Source organism: Calonectris borealis, chromosome 5 (assembly GCF_964195595.1).
Source record: "Calonectris borealis chromosome 5, bCalBor7.hap1.2, whole genome shotgun sequence".
Lineage (NCBI taxonomy): Eukaryota > Metazoa > Chordata > Aves > Procellariiformes > Procellariidae > Calonectris > Calonectris borealis.
In genome coordinates, this window is record NC_134316.1 from 18609352 (window position 1) to 18615440 (window position 6089).

Consider the following 6089-nt stretch of genomic DNA (forward strand, 5'->3'; position numbering starts at 1 on the left):
TCTTCAGCAAACTGCTAGAATTGATGTGACTGCTCTGCTATGAGAAAAGGTAAAGGAGGAATTTTGTTCAGACCAGGGGTGGTGTCACAGCCAGCACCATCTCACCTTGCAGTCTCCCTGGGACAGGTTCTGGCTTTCCAGCAACCAGATTAACACCTCCCACCCCACATAAACATACTCTCTCCCCTATCTACCACCCCAGAAACAATTAGGCCTTTGTCCAACAGGTTTAATAGTAGCACAACTGCAAAGGGTACAATACCAAAGAGACACATCAGTATCATGAAAGATGCAAGAGATGTGTAGCTAAATGTATTCCGATGTTTAACAATATGGTAGGCAATGCAATTCTAAAAAGTCAGTAAGACACACTGTTATACAAATTTAGGCACACAGAAATGCAAGTGGACCCCTTACATCTGAGGCTGTAAGCACCAGCTGGGAAAAAAAAAAAAAAAAGAAAAAAAAGATCTTTCTCTTGCAACTCTATGAGAAATCCCATGTTTCCCAAAACTTCAGCGCTAACTCTCCACTTTCAGTGCTTTGTTCTAACCACTTACCCGAGCCAGGATCTCTCCATGTGCCTCCTCCAGAACACACAGTGCACCGCAGTGCTCAGCTCGATGACAGCAAAGAGAAAGTCACGACTGACACTGTAAAAATGTTTGTTCCACATATGGTTGCAGCTCACGCTTCATTAGTGTCTGTTCCTAAATGACAAGTTTATCTGTTGCTTTGATGCTAGCTGGCTCACGCCTGCCTAACCATACTGCAAGCAACACGACTAACCCAACAGCAGTATGGTTCCAAGAAATTCCACATTCCATGTAATTTACTTATCTGGCAAAAAATCATACACTGCGTAAGCCTTTTAAAAGGTGTCCATAGCAAATGGGATGTTTGACGAGGTCTGTAATGTTGCTGATCAATCACTAATGGCTGACGCCATTTTGAACATTTACACAAGCCTGTAACCAACCCTCCCGCTCACCAGGTCAGTGGGCCTGAAGCGACCCTCCCGGGGTGGGCAGTCACAGGCCTGCCACAGGCAGAACGGCCTGGCGACTCGGGCTGTTTTCTTAGTGCAATTTATTGCCAGTTAACACCAACTTCTGATCACTGATCTGAGTGCTTGAGGGAAAAAAGAAAAAAAAAAGACCATAACCGCACCTATGAACAGCTCTCCTTCCCCTTTCTAGTCTCAACTTCTCCTCGCTCAATGGCCGGTAACAGCCAGCCTGTCCCACCTCCCCGTGGAGGCGATGGCCGAGGCAGGCCGTCAGGGTGGCGTGGTAACCGTCTCACCTGCTGCTCTTTCCTTCTTACTGGTTTTCCGTTGCCACTCCCCATCTCTGTGTCTCCAACCCAGTGACGCGCCCACAGCCACTGTCCCTCGGGGGGGGTCCCCACCCTGGTGTGGGGTGCCCATGGCCGCCGTCCCTCAGAGAATACATCCTCTGGTGCGGGTCACCTTCTTCCAAGGGCAGCCGTCCCCTCAGCATGGTGTCTCCAGCCCCTGACGGCTGCCACTCTTGCTCAAACGCGTCAGTGCTGATGGCCATGGGCTGCCCATACTGGTCGGAGCTGGCTGGCACCGGCATGGGGCGGGCGATGGCTGCCTCCCCGCCAGGGCAGCCCACAGCCCCCGCTGCCCAAGCACAGCACATTGCCACGCAGCGACAAGCTGCTCTGCGTCACACAGCTTAAAAGTGTTAGAGCCAAACTATTAAAAAAAAAAGTAATCTCAGTCCACCCTTGCTCTTACACCACTGGATAAGTCAAAATATTGAAATAATATTAAAGTAGAACAGCACTAATACTTCAGCAGTCTTTGACATGAAATTGTGGAAAATCCTCTCGTGATTTACTTTGTATTTGTTTATCTGTTCTAGATTTGGGACATTTTTCCCCCCCTGCAGATTTCCATTTGTTTTAGCATATATACCAAAACTGGGCTGCTATTGCTATTCCAATTGTTTCATTCAGATTTCTTTTTATAGCTGCTTTTGTTTCAAAGGCTTGCATAACTTGCTAAGGAACTCATGCTTTAAAAATATACATACTGAAAACAAATTAACATTTTCTGCAGGAGGTTTCAAATATCTGTACAAAGGGCAGTTAAAGAAAAAAAAAAATTACCCTTTTAAGTAGGGTATCAGAAGTGAGGCTTTCTAAGTTACTTGAAGATAATAATGGAGGAGTTTGTTCAGAAATTGCACAGAATGCAATTTCAAACACAAAAGTATCATTGGTTCCAATTATGTACTTTCCTGAAAACAGACTTTATTGTGGGCACAGAGACACACATACATCCTGCTTTTCCAAAGCAGCTTCTTTATGACCACACTGAGTTGGCACCATCAATGTCCCACTTTGGCCTTCAAAGCTCCAGCCTCAGGCCACGCTGAGACACCACACGTGCCCCGAGCCCGCCAGCACAGGCTTTGCGTTACGGTGCTGTCTGTACCGCAGCGCAGGACCTGGCACTGAGGAGATGAACGTGGCCGGCAAGACATCACACCTGGACATGGCATACAGACAAACCAGTTGGGTTTGTGTGACAAAGGATTGGTCTTCGGTAACATTAGTCACACCAGTTTTTATTTCTGGCCAACTGTAGAGTTGGTATCACAACTGTCCCCCCCCCTTTTCTTTTTTTTTTTTTTTTTTTTGAATCAAGATGATTTGCACTTGCAGTCCTTTATATTGGGATTTCTTTTCAAACACAGGAAAAGCACAGAGGAGGTGTTTGCACTGAAATTCTTCGGTTACTTTTCATCTCTGAATTACAATGCCTTCTACCATATTCTTTAATGATGTGGCTAGTAGTAACTAGCAAAGAGGATTCTGAAATGAGTTATTTCTACAGCTACTGGATATGATGAAGAGCACGCAAAAAAAAAAATCTGTAACTTCCTTGAAATTTTATCATTCAAGACGGCAAAAGAAGATTCCACATTATCATTTGGAATACAGCGTTCCAAAAAGACAGTGTTGGTTTTAACAGTTCTGCACACATCAAATTTCACCAGAAGTCATGGAAAACAAGACATGTTTTTCCCTCAGTTATGTTTTTCTAGGAGTAAAAGACTTCATGGTTCAAACACTGCATGACAGAGTCTTTATAACTTCTACACATTTTGTGACTAGATTATTGGGATGTTTATTCCACTAGTTTAATTGCACTAGTTTAATCAGACAGCAAGGTTAAAGAACAAGCACCAATGCAGAGGCAGACAACTTCCATTAGCCTAATATCCCATTTCTTGACTGAAGAATTCAAATTGAGAACAGCCTTGCCCCATTCAGGCATCCATGCATCCCCGAAGAACAGAAAGTCGTCTCTCAATAGTCAATACGCCATGAGTGTTACGAGATAACCCCCAAGCTTTCTGAGCTACTGAGACTCTACATTCTAATTTAGGCTTGATTTCAGAACTGCCAACTTCCACAAGCTGGAAAGCCTAGAAAAGTGGAAACAACAAAGCATTGCTGGTTGAGTAAAAAGAGTTTACAGAAAAGACAAAAAGCAGAGCTGCTGAGTGTCCCAAAGGAACCAATGAGGTGTCTGAAAAAGCCAGAATGTATGGAACTGTAAACTGGAGTAAGAAATTCAAGTATGCTGCTTTTATGTACTCTTCTCTTGAGCTTAGTCCCCCTACTAAAAAAAAAAAAAGGCATTTAAGACAACAATCCATCCACTGTATCTATGAGTGAAGAGAGACTCCTAAGGGGAAGAACGGTTCTCATGTTCCAAATCACATCCTCCAGTTTCCATAGGCAGCATGGGAACACTAGGCTCCTCTTCACCTAAATGACATACCCGGCATCAGTAAAAGAGTAACTGCTCTTCTCCTCATACACTGTAGCAGATCAAAGAGTGGAAGACTTGTACAGATGCAACGTAGAAAAGAGAAGGAGGCCCTGCGCTTGAGGAGATGGTTTTGCTAAAGCGGAGTATTATAAACATAAATCACAAATAGGGTGAAGCTGATGATCCAGAAAGTAATTTTTAGGCATGTTCCACAGAAGTATACTTAGACATCCAAGTAGGAATCTGCCTGTCTCCACCACTTCCATCTTCTCCTTCTTGTTTTCCCTGAAGCATACCATTTTGTCAGCACAGACAGATGTCCAATCAGACTAGACATTAAAGGTGCCTTGCTAGCTAAATCTCAGCTGCTTGCATAGAGTCATAAGCTAGTTAGCAACTCCAGGGCTGCAAATTTGCTAGACAATGTAAAAAGAGACCTTGGAGTCAAAGCCAAGCAGTTGACTTGACAGTTTTCAAAATAACATAAATAACGCTGTACTTCAGCAGTTCTCATCAGGTACACAAAGAAAGTCAAAGCTCTGTGCAATAAGAATTGTACTGCAATGTTGATAGGAGAGAGATTTTACAAGAAATCAAGGCTTACCGAAGTATATTTAGGAAATCAGTATTATTTTAAACACAATTTTAGAAAGCTCAAGAAGTTAAAAAAAGTCAATATTACAATAAAGTCATTGAATACTAGGAAGATTTTTCAATATTTGGAGCCCGACTATAAAAAATCCCTTTAATTCCAGATTTCATAGAATTACATTGCATATAATTGAACTATCTAATGAATTATTAAGTGGCAGAATGGTATGATCAATACAATGAAACAAAAAGCAGAAATAAATATTGTTTAGTCCACAAGTTACACAAAGCTGTGTATTCAAAACCTTACAGAGCAATGCTTTGACCAGTGACAATGAATGGAGTGCTGCATATATTAGAAGTTTATGAACAGACAAGAAATAAGAGTCTTGTAACTTCTTCTTGTTGTTGTCAACCCAGTATCAGTTGATAAGGCATAAATTGCCAGGAATACCCATGATTTGCCTTCAGTGCTCTACTCCATTTGTATTATCAACACCAAGCCTCATTCTAGCCTCTCTCACCATGAGACTCTGTACAAAATTTAGATTCGTAACCCTGGTGCCCCTAACCCTGTCCTTAGCCATAACCTAAACTACAAATCAAATAAGCCAAAGCACTCAGTACAGAACATTTCATAAACCATTGCAGCCATCAAACCTAGACCTGCAGACCCTGCTGTGTGATCCATGTGTAAGTAACTCTTTCTGATGCTGTTCATAATCCTAACCTAATGTTATCCTGGAGAAAAACATACCATTTTTTTCTTCTGACATGACAGGCCTACAGATACTGAAAGATCTGCCAGTAAAACTCTCCAGTTCCCCTCCCAAATCTTGAACTCATGCCAAATTTTACAGGGAATAGTTGACAAGACATCCATAACACTCTCGAGCAAAGCAGAACAACATCTCCCTAGAAAAGTCACCACCGTTTTGGTTATTTCTCCTTACCTTCCATGTTGTCTGAAGCTCTTTCTTCACTCCATCCATACCTTATTTCCAAACCAAGAATACCAAGGCAGATATTCCTCCCCAGTCTCAAGGAGATGGTTAGTTTCTTTAGGCCACTCAATTTTAAAGAAAAAGTATTCCCCCCGTAGCTAGCTCTAACAATTTCAGAATTGTTAGAGCACATGTTCTGACAAGCAAAGGAAAATTCCATTCACAGATCAAAGAAATAACTATGTAATTTGGAAGCTACTTCTTCCTTACAAAACAATCAGCTGAATAGTCCTGCTGATAGCAGGAGTAAAATTACTAGAAGTGTGAGGCACACAAGTTCTGTACTCTTAGGTATATAACTATTGACTCTTGCATATACAGCTCGCACAATGCTCTCTCTAGCTGTTTTTGAGATCACGCACACATGCATTAGAAAAACAAGCGTCAATTTTGTATTAAAAAAAATCGTGTAAATTACTCATTTCTGTACATCAGCTTAAAGGCACTCATTTTGATATATAAACAGCAGCAAGGGTACTAGTCAAATGGTCAATCTTCCCAACAGTTTCCTTGAACACAATGCTGATGACTTCCTCAATTAGCAATGCAGAGTCTCTTTTGCTTCTTTTTTTTTTTTAAAGCTGGCTTTTTACAGCAAGCTGTCAGCTATGACATAAGAACTTGTGCACATGTGAAATTAAGACCACGCATCTTGACTGACCAAAGGCAATGCACAATAT

General features: G+C 41.9%; 1 protein-coding gene across 1 annotated transcript in view; it reads left to right on the plus strand.

The window, feature by feature from the left end:
* NDUFB1 (NADH:ubiquinone oxidoreductase subunit B1) overlaps nucleotides 1–6089 on the plus strand; it is a 449978-nt gene that overhangs the window by 420296 nt on the left and 23593 nt on the right. The window lies entirely within an intron of this gene.